Genomic DNA, 17,100 nt, shown 5'->3' with positions numbered 1-17,100 from the left:
GATACTTACTCCAGTACCTAATTTCGTGGTCTGGAATGAATATGCTTGTGATAACTTCTATATTGACCTTGTTGATCGATATCTAGTACAGGCATTGGTACTTGAACATTTTCTACCGTTATTTTACCTAAGTCTGGGACTAGTTTCTTAATGTTCGACTCAAATTCTGACGGATGATATTTTAGTATCGGAACAGTAGCTGTTTGGATTTCTCTGATTTCCAATTCTTTCTTGTAAGTTTTTGCATCTACAAATTTTACCACCTGGAATAAACGGATTTCTGATGTGTGTTGCTTCAGTGATTTTAGATCACTTTTCCATGTAGACAGCGAGTCAAAGCTGGATTGGATGCTGTTACTGTTTCGGAACAACATCTCAGTACATGTTTTATACTTAGAATCCATGTCCTTATGAATATCTGCTTCTAACCTATTTAAATGAGCAATAATGTTATGCTTGATTTACGAAACCCTTTTCTTGATTTTGTTTCGATTTTTTTTCTAAATCTACAAGTGTTGTCCCCCCTTCACTCAGTATGTTCTCTGTAACTTGACATAGGTTGATAATCCTTCTCTCTAGATCAGAAATAGCGGTGCCATCTTTCACGCCTCTTGCGGTTTTTTCAATTGAAATGATAGACTTGCAATTCTTGTGTGATACCGGAACACATGAATCGCAGATTACTTTGTGATGTTGACAGCAGTACAGTACTATCTTGTGATCTGGATGATTCTTGCAGTTCTTGGACAATTTGAGAAGTGAAGAACTGAGTTGTGAGGTGGGGACATCCTTTCGTGAACTCTGGAACACGTCTTACATACAAGCTCAATGCAGTCACTGCACCAAGATACAACTGATATGTATTCATCACCGCGCTGACAACCAGCACATAATATCGGGATACTCAAAAATACAGGCTTTCTCGGACTGAAAACAACTTCGAATTTATATCAGTCCTCACAAACCTGTGAATGACTTGAAAGTTGTGCAAATGCAAGAAAATCTATAATAATATAAAACTTGAAGTTTCAGCATCTAATCCGTAATTTTCTTTTTCAATCTATATAGTATGAGATTTTATAAGTTAATACACTTTTACAAAGATTCATTGCAGGTAATAGGTTCATAATTTTGTACGCCAGTGCGCATTTCATATGCAGAAGACTAATCACTGGTGCTCGACCAAAAATTGTTTTACGAGGATTGAGTTCTCTTCCTTAGATTGCAGTTCCTTACCATAAATGAATCACTCAGAATAAGCACGACCCGAATGTTACCTTTTGTGTCTCTTGGCTACTTGTTTCATGTAAAACTATTTTATTCATCTTTCATAAGTCAACAGCCTGTAATTCAGTAGTTGTCGTTGATATTTGTCTTTCATATTTGTTTTTCCGTATTTTTCTGCTATACTTTAGGTCATTAGTTTTATAGTTTAAATTGTTACACTTTTCATGTCGGGCAATTTATGACTGAGATTACAGTATTCTTTTTTTCTCATTGGTCAATGACATTCGGTGACCAACATATTATATTACATCTCACGAAATTCAAAATTTAGTGACTATGTTGATTGCATATATCCCATCGAACTTTAGAAAAAGGGTACAACAGATACAGTTAAGTCTGCCTTATAACATGACTTGATAAATCGACAATGAGGGTCAGTAAAAAAAATTACCACGAAAGAGATAATTGCAGCTTCCCAGTTGTGTATTTTCCATTTCGATGTGGCAATATTCCTGCAGCACCTAAATACGAGGTATTTATATCATGTTTATCTCGAGTTGATATTCCAGGACTTGTATTTCCTATCATGATTTCCTGGAAAGGGGGTTGCTGCTCTCAACGAAGCTATTGAACCAAGAGATTCAAGAGGTGAAGTGGAATGCAGCCCTTCGTAAATTCTTCCCCGAATGCGACTTACCGAATTTTACTTATTACCTTGACTTATTATCAGGTTTGTATTAACACGAGCAACACGACGTGTGCCACATATGTGGAGGGGGATCTGCTTACCCTTCCGGAGTTTAGTCTTTGGTTTTGTACGTTGTGTTTTGTGTACAAGTGTTTGTATGTTTGTCTTTTTCTTTTTTAGTCATAACGTTACAATTACAGACTCCAAAAACTGGTTCTAGCTCATTAAAGAAGCGAATAGTAACGATAGATGATACATACACATACAAAAATCATCCTAGTTCACAACAGAAGCGTATGATAAAGACAGTAATAACAGACAACAACAACTCGTGCTAGCTCACAACGTGCACAGTAGCAAACGATAAAGACCGAAATAGTAGACACCAAAAAAAAAAAAATCTAGTTATATCAAACCAAAGTAACACATTGTAACTAGAGAATATAAAGACAACAGAAATTATTCTATATCATCCGAAATACACGTATGATTATTAGAGCAATAGCAGCACATAAACTCGTTCTATCTTCTTATAGAAACGGATGCCGAAAAGATAAATAGCGGAACATGAATTCGTGCAATCTCCTTATAGAAACGGATGCCGAAAAGGTGATAACGGAACATAAACTCGCTCTAAAGCACCAGCCAACGAGTAATAACAGACAACAGAAAATCTGTTAATATTACCATAGATAACAATGGTAAAAATTGAACGACAGCACGAAACAGAAACATTTCACTTGACCATAGATGAATGATCCGTAGGGCAATAACGACACAGAACATTGTTCTTTCTCACTACAAAAAGGGATGATAAGAGTCAATACATGTATATACTATTCATGTAAACACCTTGATCTTTTGAATATTAAAATTATTCTTAATTATTGAAAATTTTACACAGTAGTAAAATTTAAACATACTGTATTTATCGGTTCTAACATTGTGTGTTTCATGTTGACGTATGGTATAACTCCATGCAGTTCCTCGTTTTAATGAAACCAAACGGAAAAAATAATAGACACAGAGCAATAAAACGACATATTGTTAATGATATGAACCAAGCTTTCATTTATGCTAAGTATTCACACTGGCCACTGCGCTATCAAGTTTTCATAAGATCATCTTTTAAATTGAAATATTGATATAATGTATCTCAAATTATTGAACGAAGCTTGATCATCATAAGTATTGCACAAAAAGTAAGATGCTCAAATGCCATTGTTATAATAAATGAAAAAGATGATTGATATTTGATTTATGAATGTCACTGTGACATTATAAAAATGTCTATATTGAAATGTTGGATACACATTTCCTTTCTATCTGGTCCCACATCACTTTTGTTTTGTAAAATGTAACAATGCACATCAACCTTACCCATACAAAGAATTTTAACCAAAGTTTTCATCCCTGTATATGTTTTTGACTAAAATATCACTTGTTTTGGATAAGCAGAAATCTACCTGAATTCCTTATCTCTGTATAAGATTTTGACAAATTCATCACTTTTTTTGGATAAAGGTATCATTTTTTCATCGACTGCACGAAGTTGAATAATCAAAACTGGAAGTTTAAGACACAATTTACATCAAAACTAATAGATATTACAACTCAATGTTTTGTGAATAGCCGAAAATTGGTTCCGTGTTTGGTATTTTAAAAACACTTTAAAATTGTCGAATTCAATATTGGCTTTGCGTAATTTCTCATTCTTAATCATTTAGACGCTTGATGATTTGAAATGATTTCATTTTATGATTTCATAAATGTATGTCGAATTGATGTGAATAAAATCGATTTACTGAATAAAACCACCATATTAAATTAGTTTCATAAAGTCATAGTCGTTTTATTCATTTATATTCATTCTATACTGACATTCACTTTTATCATTTAAAAAATTAACTGAAAGCAGGATTTTACTCAAAACAAGCATTCTGAGAGTATTGCATGGCAACACATAGTCCGCTACCGGGTAAAATTCATTATACTGGAACAAAATGCTAACTTGTTCTATAACTTGTAATGGTGTAAGCAAACAAAAAATATCAAGTCAATATCTTCAAGCATGACAAAAAGCAGCGTCGGAAAATAATTATATGGGTGAATTTTTCAAATCCAAGGACCATAACTCTGTACACAATTATCAGACCAAAACACAAATTCAAACTTGATATGTAACTTGCCATGATAAAACTATATCTTCAAGCATGATGAAAAAAAAAGTGTGGAAAACACTCTAACATCAGATATGATTAATACTTCTCTAAAATTTGATATGATGTAATACAATGTATATCTATTTTCAAATTATAATCAAATATCATTTATAGTTCCAAATACTTTTTCTTACATTTGTCAAAAACTAATATAGATTTGTAACTAATCTATAAAATTTCAACAACTTTTATCTACGCAATCTAATATAATGAAATATAAACCTTACTACAAATAGATTATTATCTTTTTAAAGAATTTCACTTTATAAAAAAAAATATATATATATATATATATATATGTAAGAAAAATAATATAAGATAATGACGGTTTCAATTCATCACTTTTACTAGCGCTTTCACTGCTTTCACAGATCTTCAGGTAATGTGACTTGTATACATAAATGTTATAAAACAATTGATTGACGTTAACAATAGTATGACGTTAACAAATACAAGGGGGACTACTAATGTCATTTTAAAATTGGAGTAAAGTCTTTAAAATGTTTCGTAAAAATTAAAATATTATTTATCATTTAATCCCGGATTGAGAATGTTTATGAATAATTCTTCTTTCTTCTTCCGGAGAAAATCATTTTGACGATTGACCATATACAACGGAAATATTTTAAATCGTCCATTAGAACAACGATGGAAATGGTCGTTAGCCCTGATGATTGTTAAATCTTCATGGTTGGTTTGCTGTCTATGTACAGTCATTCTAGTCCGCAGTTCTGTTTTTGTCTCTCCAATATAGACTTCCTCACAATTTGCACATATGAGAGAATAAATGACGTTTGAACTTTTACAAGACATATTTTGTTTAACTGTGAAATGCTTTCCATTTTTGAAATAAATTGAACTTTCTTCTATTAAATCTGGACATGTCATACATCGTTTATATGTACATTTTCTAACAATAGGCAAAGTTTCATTAAAGTCGAATTTTGAAGATGTTAAATATCGTTTTAGACTTTTTGACTGTCTTTTGCTGTTGATAATCTTCTTTTTTTGTAATACTTTGTCCATTTTTTCACTTTTGTGTAAATTATTTTCAATTTGTCGCATGAAACTAAATATATCATAATCTCGTGGTAATAACGTCATACTATTGTTAACGTCAATCAATTGTTTTATAACATTTATGTATACAAGTCACATTACCTGAAGATATGTGAAAGCAGTAAAAGCGCTAGTAAAAGTGATGAATTGAAACCGTCATTATCTTATATTATTTTTCTTATATGTTACTAGCATACGGATTCTATTTGACTTTTCTTTATATATATATATATATATATATATATATATACATGTAGCATTCAGAAAATTAAAAAAAACAAAATAACAAACAAACCTGCCACAAAATTCTTCAAACAATTTACGGAAAATGTTTTTCAAAAATCTTTTAAAAAATGAGTTATCTCCCTTTGTACAGAAATATGGTTTAACATAGTACTCTAACATTAGGTATGGACCATAACTCTGGACTTAATCATCAAACCGGAACAAAATTCGAACTTGATTTTTTAATTGTTATGATAAAACTGTATACCAAATATCAAATCAATATCTTCAAGAACAAAGAAAAAAAGTGTGAAAAACTGATTTGCCGGACTGACGGATGGACAGACAGACAGACAGACGGACGGAATGCAAACCGAAAGTCCCCTTCGACTTCATCAGTAGGGGACTCATAAGCAACATAACTATTGTCACTTGCTGACTAGGCATTGTCTGCTCAATGTGATCACCTGTATGGGTTTTTGGATTCGTTTGATTTTGTGTTTCTAAATATTTAGTTTTCAACTTGATTGAACTGTATTGTATGTCTTTTCATTCCCGATTTCTCTTTTTATCATGTTGAATCATTAAAACCAATTGCCACTGGACGTTTAGCAACTAACAATCAAGCAGACACGTTATCATGAAGTCAATTTCTTCGAGCTCATAGTACTTTACTGCTTCTTTGTACATTTTGTAAGTAAACGATTTTATACGTTTCATAAAGACATTGAATGTATCGTCTTTAATCAGGCTAGCCGTTTTTCTTTCACAATAAAACGCAAAGCATATCAAGGCATACAAAGTTTGGAGAGACACAAATGTATAAGAACTACAATGTCAAGTAAATTATGCTTACATTTATTTGATGAAGTTGTTGCAGTGAATTGAGATTCAATTGTAGTTCACTGACACAAATAACGATGTTTTACTCTTTAACACACATACATAACTGTCTCTTACTTATTCACCGACTTTGGGACACTTGAGTATGTTTTGTTTTGTCATTGAGTTTTTTTTTTTTATGTTATTTGTTTTTAAAAAACCTAGACTTCTCTATAATAGAAAAATTTACTTCTTTTAAGTCTTATTCGATCTAAGTCTTAGATACACTTTTTTCTATTTTCTAAATTGCAAATATACTGTTTGTCGTATTTCACGATTAATGACATTACAAAATCTATGTTTCAGGTAATGATTTCGATATCGATTATCCAGTAACCGCTGATCAATTTCATTAGCCGAATCGACCAATGTGTAATTTAAATGAATTCACAAATAGCACGGGATATCTAAAAGTGTTCGATGAAAGAATAACCAGTTTTGCGCTATCTCCAGGAGAACTCACATGCACACGTAAATCTGACTGTCAAAGTCGTCAATTTTTAGATGCTCATTTGGACGTTGTATACCAATTTTGCTTTGTTCGTCATCACCCTTTGGTAGAAAAAGAAAACGTGACGTAGAATACGAAGATGACGGGTATAAATCTGTTATGGACAGTTCAAATCAGAACAATTTTGTGATTGATGGAGAAGCTGATGTAAGTCAATGGGCCTTCATTCCAGTCACTTTGATGTATATCAGACCGATTGGACAACATTTCGGTTGCAACCCTGTCCGAAATGGTAGTATAGATGACAACGATAATATTTATTCAAACGACAAAACCTCAAAATTATGGGATTTTTTTAAACCAAGAGTAGACAAAATACGGGTTTCAGATTCTCAATCTGGAGCAACCAAGTTTTTCGAACAATCCGATGGTATATCGAACAAAGGTCGATACATCGATACACGACATATGGTATGCAAAACAGTCGCTTATGTTGGTGTAAAAAATCCTCTAAGTGTATCTGAAACGTCTTATGTGAGTGTTTATGATCTTCACGGACATGTCTGTCAGCCGCTGTGTATAGACAGATCGTCCAAAACACTTTTTTATAAAAAGTGTTCCGGCGTTATCGAAGTGACGAAAGAAGAACCCTAGATGTATGGTGACGACATTGCCGAAGCAGTCAGGTACAGATATACGTACAACTTTGACGGATACAAACCTACAAGTAATTATCGAGATATCTTTCTTCAATTCGTGTGTGAGTATGGAGCAGAGTATCCATGGAAAGACTGTAGTAGCGTTTAAATTTATCTACATGTAAATTGTAAAAGAGATATCAATTAATGAAAATAATAGTAGTTTCTTACTTCTGAAGCACTTTTCTTGATTAACATTAACCAGGAACGCTTTAACCTAAACATTTAAACACCAGTATTGTCTAAATACGTAAAAACGTGAAGAGCTGTATTATGAAACGAAATATGAACTCTTATAGTCTGGCTCAAGCTTTGCTGTCCGTAAAAAAAGTGCGATTATTTTATTATTTGTGCAGACATATGTTTCAAACAGCGATTTTCTTAAAGAAAATAGAATTACAACACGTTTCAAGTACCTCGTGTCATCCCGAAACTGTCTAAATGCGTGTACGTAGCATTTTAAATTTCTCTATTAGAAATTACCATTGCAATGGTCGCCTATGTTTTTCCAGATGTTTTGTTTTGGAGAATATATTTACGTCATCAATGTTCACGCGACGTTACGCAAAGTAATCAAAGGGAAATAACTCCTATGAAAAACGCTGACTTTGACTTGCAACCAGCTATAAACTACGTGTTTTTGGCAAATAAAATTAAAATAAACGTCAGATGTATGTAAAGGCATTTTGTAAATACACAAGTGTGCCATTTGGGTTCTGTCACCCCACCCTTTTCAAATAATTTATATTTTAAAAACGTTTACCTTTTCATACATTCCGTAGGGAAAATGTTACCTTTTCCCATATTGTTTGGGTTCCATGTGGTCCGTACTGTAACAGTGCAGTACAGACACTAAAGTTTCAAAAGACAGAAAATTGTTTAAAAAAAACACAGCTATTTTGTACTGTATTCCTGTCATGTAATGGTGTCATTTTAGTGTTATATTTAACATTGCCATAAAAGTGCGAGGTTTGGCTAGCCACAAAACCAGGTTTAACCCACCATTTTTTTCTTAAAATGTCCTGTACCAAGTCAGGAAATGGCAATTATAATATTATAGTTCGTTTCTGTGTGTGTTACATTTTAGTGTTGTGTTTCTGTTGTGTCGTAGTTCTCCTCTTATATTTGATGTGTTTCCCTCAGTTTTAGTTTGTAACCCGGATTTTTTTTTTTTCTCAATCGATTTATGAATTTCGAACAGCGGTATACTACTGTTGCCTTTATTTATATGTAGTATATTTTAGATACAAATGTCTAAATGTCTTTTAGGACACTTATATTTTTGAAAGGAACGATATTCATTAATGTATATTGATCTTTTTGGGCACTAGTGTTAAGTTTCATCAAAATATCTCTCAATGTTTTGGAGTATAGGCTTAAACCAAATATTGCAATATTGAAGATGGTTAAGTTCGATCATCTCCAATTGAACACGAGAACCGGAGTCGATTGCCCTATTCTCATACATACTCAAGGAACGTTACATTTAACTCATATCGTCTTACCACATAAGAGGGTTGAGCTTACTGTTTACAGTCTTAATGCAACATAAATTAACTAATAAAATAATTTTGTTTGATGTTTGTTCATGTGAGGATTTGATTATGATCTTACTTTCTTGTTACTTCAATGCCTTTATCTCTATTGAAATGGTGTTATATTTGAATTATCATTTATCAAGAGTGGCCTTCATAGTAGGAGACCCAATGCTTAATTACTGTAAATGTTTGAGCAAATTTTCTGACATAAGCAAGCAAACAGCCCTTCGCTTTTTATTTGTTTGTTTGTTTGTTTGTTTGTGTTGTTGTTGCCGTATCGATTTTGTTTCATGGATAGATACCCATATCATTTGATTCTACTAAATTTTAACAGAGTTTGTTGTAATTGCTGTGTGGAGGCCATAGAAAGTTTCCCCGTGCTTGATATGTATGCTTTTCTGTATTTTTAGAGTTATGATTTATTTATTCTTGAGATTATTTATCTTATGTGTGCCACATCATTCTCTAAATTGTAGGATAGTTTATACAATAAAATGTTAACACACACCATCTAATATTGGTCATCATTCCTATCAACGTTCACTTTTTCACTTCAAAACATATGATGAAAGCACGATTAATATCCCTGTATTTATACACCAGACCGTACTGCACTGGTTACCGAAATTTTAGATACACCAAACCAGGCACTTAATATCTGAGAAACAGACTATATATGCCCTCAGTTATGGAACTAATTCATAATATTTGTATTATTCAAAATTATCAGTAAATTGTTTGTTCTACAAGGATCACCAGTCCTTCGACTTTCATGTGATACCTTAATTACTAAGATATATGCTACATACTTTCATATTTACAACTATGCGTAGGAACTATTTTGTTTTAAATATGTACTACTTTCCAGAATGTTCTTTTTTGACCGGGCCTGATTAGTAGGTGTTACGTCTTACACAGTCTATCCAAATTTATTTTTGCAAATAATTCCGCTCAAGCCGTGCTATGGGTCGCGTTAAACTTGTAGTGAGGTAAACATAGTTGTAGCTCCGTGTTGAATTCTTCACTGTGATTTTGAGATGATAAACAGCAATTAATGCGCTGTTCCTTTGCTTTTTGTATTCTTTTCTTTGTTGTTGTTGCTGTGCATGAGTTGATTTTGTGTCCTGGATAGATACCTCATATCCTTTGTTTTTGTTATGTAACACATACGGTACTTGCTGCGTTTCATAAAAGGTGGTGTAAATGTATAATATTTGGTCACGAGACTGGTATTAAATACAAAAAAACTAAACTCCGTTAGAGTGAATGAATTAATCCTCAACATTGTACTCTAAATTCATTTATTTTCGTGGATTGAGGGAACTTTCATTTTCTTGGGTATTTGATTTTGTGGTTTTACGATCTCTATATACCAAGCCTTTAGAAAATGTGTAATTCATTGAACATTTGAATTCGTGGTTGATCTGTTCCCACGAAAATCACAAAAATTGGTATCCAACGAATCATAATGAATCCACAGTAGACATTATACCGATACAATCTTAAGGTTAAAATCTAGCAGGATCAAACGATTAAACAGAAATAATCACATATCTGCCATTAGATATGATCCTCAAAATAACGAACATATAAAGATTTGATACTTGACGAACAACGAGGTTCTTGACTTCGGATCGGTACATAAACATAAAAGGTATCCGGGTTGAACTAAATTGTTAAAGTCTCATCTCTTTTCCTTTGGTGTTCAATAAGTGAACTATAACAATAGTGTTTCTCTGGGTTGTTCATCAAATTTAATCAATGCAGCGGAACTATTAATTAACAAATTAAATACCCATGGGAGATTTAGCAAGCATAAAATGAGATTTAACCAACCATTTTCTTCACAGAATTTTTGAACAATGTTAGGAATATGTTTGTTGTTTTCAATTCGTCCTGTAATTATTTTTCAGCAACGTCATAAACAATACAGAAAGATTTTTGTGCAAAATCAAGAACAAACTCCATTGAAGAATAACAAAGTTACTAAAATGACATTATTAACATCTGTTTTGTATCTAAAGATGTAAGACTCCGGAAACATGTCGCTGGTAAGATGCGACACAGACATGTAGGTACGAGCAAACGATTCGTGAGTGTGACGATGTGGTGTCGATTTCAGTCGTTCTTCCTCATACCTCTCTCGAAGCATTCTTGTCCGTTAGGAATGTACTTCTCCCAAAAAAGTAACGATGTCTGACCAATTCTCATAGGGATAAAACCATCGAAGTTTCATCCTAGCCTTATACCCTATGTTTATTTCGCAGTTTGAAATAATAAAAATAATTGAAAGAAAAATCAGTATTAACAACTGGTGCCATGTTCACTGATGTATCATTTCCCCGGATGTAGTTTTTAACTAGATTCCCTAAGGAACATTCAGATAAAGTTTTTCTTTAATAATTGGTTTTGTAATAAACTTACTGACACACAATTTTGATCTGTCATGAACTGATATAGAATGTGTGACCGAAATATGCAAACCCATCCTCATGCTCTTCTTTTGCTCAGTGTGCAAGTTTGAAAATTACTTACAACTAGTCCATCAATAAATTTTTTCTAGATTTTTTAATTCTTCGTATTTAAGAAAAAACGTTGTCACATTCATTACACTTCAGATTTGAATAGTTATTGGATTACTTTCCGTATGGTTCAGTTTGTCAGTAAAAGGTAAATCTGATAAAAAGTTTAAAGCAATATTTGAAAACCCGGTTATTAATTTATTTTTCACTAAGATATAAACTTTTGTTTTATCTTTTGGGCTTATTATCGATGCTACGAGTCAGTGTTCCTAAACCGGTGTTTATTGTGTTTTATAGATATTGATAGATTTTGAATAGTCATTTAAGACTAACAGTTCTTTTGTTTCATTGTTGTAAGATAAACAGGTCGGTTCATTGATACCATCTTCTGCTGTCAAGACAATGCCATGTGTCTTTCCATCATCAGATATTCTATGTATGTTGTTTGATTCATATCCTGCTACGTACACATCACCACGGTCATCTACAGCTACACCAATAGCAGCATTCAGGCCAGAACTGTTGTATATCTCACGTTCTTTTCCATCCTATGTAACAACGTATACGTTATTACTATTGTTGTCTGTACAATAGACATCACCGTCCTGATTGGCACAGATTTTATAAGGACAAAATGTTGTTTGTTTTATATTTAGAACTTCACCATTGATATCTATAATAGTTATAGTGTGATCTTGATTTCCTACCTAGATCTTGTCCTTAACAAATGTGATTCCACTACAGAATCCTTCAACATCAATTCTCGTACCAGGCGTCAATGATATCAGGTCGATGACCTAGATACCTGCATCACCAACAGCAATAAAGCAACCTCTATAGATACTCACTTCATTATCTAATTTCGTGGTCTGGAATGAATGTGTCGTTCCTAACGAGAAATTGACCTTGTTGGTCGATATCTAGTACAGACATTTGGACTTCAGCATTTTCTATCGTTATTGTACCTAATCTTGGACTAATTTCTGAATGTTCGACTCAGATTCTGATGGATGATATTTAAGTATCGGAACATTAGCTGTTTGGATTTCTCTGATTTCCATTTTTTTCCGGTGAGTTTTTGCATCTAGAAATTTTACCACTCTGAATAAATGGATTTCTGATATATGTTGTTTCAGTGATCTTAGATCACTTTTCCATGTAAACAGCGACTCTGATCTGGATTTGATGCTATTTTTTGTTTTGGAACGCCATCGCAGTACATGTTTTATACTTAGAATCAATGTCTTTATGTATCTCTGTTTCTAACGTATCTAAATGAGCAATTACTTTTTTCTTGATTTCCGAGACCCTTTTCTTGATTTTAATTTCGATTTTTTTTTCAAATCTACAAGTGTTGTCTCACTTTGACTCCGTATGTTCTCTGTAACTTGACATAAGTTTTAAATCCTTCTTTCTAGATCATAAATAGCGCTGCCATTTTTCACGCCTCGAGCAGCTTTTTTAATTGAAATTAGAGGCTTGCAATTCTGATGTGATACCGGAACACATGAAACGCAGACTACCTTGTCATGTTGACAGAAGTACAGTGAAATCGCTTGATCTGGATGATTCTGGCAGTTCTTGGACAATGTAAGGATTGAAGAACTGAGGTGTTGAATCTCTTGCATTGGAACAGTACTACCTTGTGAGGCGGGACCAATCTGTCGTGAACTCTGGAACACGCCTTACATACAGGTTCACTGCAATCACTGCACCATGATATGGCTTTTATATCTTCATCACCACGCTGACAACCAGCACATAATTTACTGTCCGTCATTCTGTAATTTAAATACATAGCGTATGCATTATTATTTTATCGCAATCGTTCCAAAGAAATTATATCAAAACATTTTCATTCTTTTAAAGCACTCTGAACTGTCCAAATTCCTTACCCGATAATGACTGAATATCTGCAGTAAATAGTTGTAATATCTAAAAGTGTTGTCTTCAAGAAAAAAATATATTGCATTGATGATGATGTCAAAACTAAATATAACACACTAAGAGTACCAACGTAATATCCATTAATGAAGACGGATAAAAGTTTGTGTCATAAAAAATATATTTTACAAGATAAAGAAATTGAAAAAAAACTATACAGGAAAAATACATCGGGTGTGTGTGGGGGGGGGGGGGGGGGGGGGGGGGGGGGAGGTGGGGATAAAACATCATATATCATATTCGGAGCAAAAAGACGAGTAAGATTGTCTTAAATTTGGGAAAATTGAAAAGAAAATGTTACAGAAATATGCAAGCTACTGTTATTTGAATATCGTAAGAAAACATCAAATAGTGAAATAAATGAACATCAATAGGAATAGAAAAAATAATAAGGGGTTCCATTTATCAAGCGCCTTTGGTCAAGAGAAATATCAAGACTATTATTAAAAATATCGATTCGTATTGGTCAGTGATTGACACTGTCACTTTTGACGTAAGTTACGAAGCAAATATTCAAAAGGAACATTGGTATAAAAAACAGCTTTGGTGTTAGCGTGTTCATTATTAGGTCTTTCCACTTTTCTGTGGAAAGACCTATTGTATTTGTTCTGATTATAATTATTATTATTATTAGGTCTTTCCACTTTTCTGTGGAAAGACCTATTGGTTTTCTTCTGATTATTTTTTTTTTTTTTTCTTCCGCCAAATTTTGTTCTTGAGATAAATTTTTGTTTCGCAAGATGTCGCTTTGATGTTTCGTATATGATATCAAACAGTTTATGCGCCTTTGAAATTGACCCTGCTTAACCGAATACTTTTCTTTGTAGGAGTTATCTCCCTGAACACTGTTTTCCTTGTGCATGCATCTCCTCCGTAACCGTAAAAGAAAGCGACAAATTTTTTTTACCAAATTGCTCGTTATATCCTCAGGATGTTTTGTCCAATTTTGACCGAAGCGATACGTAAACTCCATAGGAGAGTTATTTCCCCTTCTGTATTTGACATAAGGGATATATAAATGTATAGCATGAATGGTAAGTGATACAGACCTAAAGTATATTGATTTGAGTTCCTTCGTTCATTTAAATGAAATTGAGGCCAAGGTCAAAGGTCAAGGTCCTTTTCTAAATTTTGACTTTTCCTTGTTATTTGATCTCCTCTGTCACTTTTAAAGTTACAAATTAAAGAACTAGTGCAAAATGTTTGCTTAATTGTGATTAAGATATGATACATTTGGTCTGAAACAATCCAATGATATCTTATAGGAGTTATTGTCCCTGAAATGATTCAATTTAAGGTTAATTGATTATTACTCCAACTTGGTACATGAGAAAGCCATAGGGTCTATTGCAAACTGTTGGTTGACATATGACCTTGGAAAAAGGAAACCGGAAGTGACCTTGAGTGAACCGGAAGTAGTATTTTTTGCACTTATTTCATGGAAAAGTACCTAGAAACCATATATTTTTTGAATGATCATAGGTTAACCTATCATTTGAGACCGAAAGTGACATTTTATAAACCGGCAGTAGCATATCATCTTCCTTATTACAGGCATAAGTATATACAAACTATATATTTTTGGAATCAGTGTGAATAAAGCTATCATATGAGACCGGAAGTGACATTGTCTTAACCGGAAGTTGGCAATTATCTCCCTTATTTCAGGCAAAAGTATATAGAAACCATTTATTTATTGAATCAGTATGAAGAAATCTATACTTTGACGCTATTAATAACTTTGAGTAAACCAGAACTGAGAAGTAGCTTCCTATCAATTATTTAGAAAATTGATGTGGAAAGACCTTCAATTGTTCTTTGAACAATTGGTTTTTAACTATTTATTTTTTTCTTCCGCCAAATTTTGTTCTTGCGATAAATGTTTGTTTCGCAATATGTCGCTTAGATATTTCTCATATTGTATTGTATAGTTTATGCGCTTTTAAATTTCACCCTGCTAAGCCGAACCATTTTCTTTGCAAGAGTTATCTCCCTATTCACTGTTTATCATCTGTGTGCATCTCCTTCGTAACAAAACAAAGATATCGACAAAATTCTTTTTACAAATTGCTCGTTACATTCTCAGGAATTTTTGGCTAATTTGGATCGAAGCGATTCGATGAAATTTTATAGAAGTTATCTACCTTTACGAAATAAATTTGTCGGTATGTATTATTTACTCATCAAGCGTTAACCGTATAACCCTGGAATGTTTTTATTCGAGGCCCCTAGGTGCTAACTTAGAAAATGAGGTCAAGGTCAAAGGTCAAGGTCAAGTTCTCAATTGTGACTTTTCCTTGTTTTTGCATTTTCTCCAACACTTTAAAAGATATGTATAAAAGAACAAGTACAAAATGATTGCTTCATTGTAATGAAGATATGTTACATTTGATCTGATACAATCTAATGGCATCTTATAGGAGTTAGTGCCCCTGAAATGTCTAATTATAAGGTTAATTGATTATTACTTCAACTTGGTTCATTATAAAGCCATATGACCTTAAACAAAAGGTTGGGTGACATATGAACTTGAAAAATGACAACCGGAAGTGACCTTGTGAAAACGGGAAGTAGCCATGTTTGCACTTTTTTCATGAAAAAGTACTTTGAATCCATATATTTTTGTAATTTAGATACATTAACTTATCACTAAAGACTAGAAGTGACTTTCGATAAACCGGAAGTGGCCAATTATCTCCTGGTTTACAGGCAAAAGTATATAGAAGCTGTATAGTTTTGGAATCAGTGTGAAAGAAGCTATCATATGAGACCGGAAGTGACGTTTACTTCACCGGAAGTAGTAAATTATCTTCCTTATTTCACTCAAAGGTAAATAGAAACCACTGCCAATTTTAACTTTGAGTAAACAGGAACTAACTTCTTTTCAATAACTTTGAAAATTGATGTGGAAAGACCTTCAATTGTTCTCTGATTTTTCTTTATTTCTTTTCATTTTCATCATGATGCTGCAACGAGTAACGTCTTTCTAAAAAATGTCCGTATAAAAACACCTAAATATTCCTTTTAATGTAGTTTTCAAATAATTAAAACATACATACTTTAACGGTTACTATTTTTAGAATTGGGGTGTGTTAACTACTTTAAATAATCTTGGTTACCGATGTAAACAAACGATTTGTATTGTCATCTTTATCATAATAAGTTTTACTTTTCTATTATGAACATGATTTTTTTTAATTTAACTTACCTTTTCAGTTTGTTTTAAAACAAAACTGTGGCTTTTGTTTTTTATCAACCGACGCACATTAAAATTACTTTCGTTTTCAGTGGGAATTCCCATTTGATTAAAGGGAAATTATCTAAATGTTCAAAAGGTGATTTGACTGAATCGGTGCTAAAATTTAAATCGCACTTGTGTTTATGTTGATATATAAAAAAATCAAAGATATTTTTAGAGCCTGAAGATAACCAATCTATGTGTACTATAGTATGTGAGTCATTACAAATGTATTGTTATTAACGTAGTTATGCATGCTGTTTTGGTCGTTTATACGAAAATATATATAGAATTCCTTGATAAACAAGAATCCCATGGGACATTACCTGTATTTCCTATCATGATGTCCTTGATAGAGGGTTGCTGCTCTCAAGGAAGCTTTTAAACCAAGAGTTACAAGTGGTGA

General features: G+C 32.8%; 1 long non-coding RNA gene across 2 annotated transcripts; it reads right to left on the bottom strand.

Moving 5' to 3' along the window:
- Nucleotides 1–11,368: 11,368 nt before the first annotated feature.
- Nucleotides 11,369–16,748, bottom strand: LOC127718085 (uncharacterized). Of its 2 annotated transcripts, XR_007989554.1 has the most exons (3): nucleotides 16,665–16,742; nucleotides 16,335–16,442; nucleotides 11,369–13,293 (listed from the first exon to the last, which is right to left on the bottom strand). It is a non-coding gene; the product is annotated as an uncharacterized LOC127718085 (long non-coding RNA). The 2 variants fall into 2 exon arrangements; XR_007989555.1 differs by lacking the exon at nucleotides 16,335–16,442 and having other exon boundaries at nucleotides 16,665–16,748.
- Between the last annotated feature and the right edge of the window lie 352 nt (nucleotides 16,749–17,100).

This window comes from Mytilus californianus, unplaced genomic scaffold (assembly GCF_021869535.1).
Source record: "Mytilus californianus isolate M0D057914Y unplaced genomic scaffold, xbMytCali1.0.p SCAF_10, whole genome shotgun sequence".
Lineage (NCBI taxonomy): Eukaryota > Metazoa > Mollusca > Bivalvia > Mytilida > Mytilidae > Mytilus > Mytilus californianus.
The sequence above is the reverse complement of the archived record's forward strand: the minus strand, read 5'-3'. Positions and strand labels throughout refer to the sequence as shown.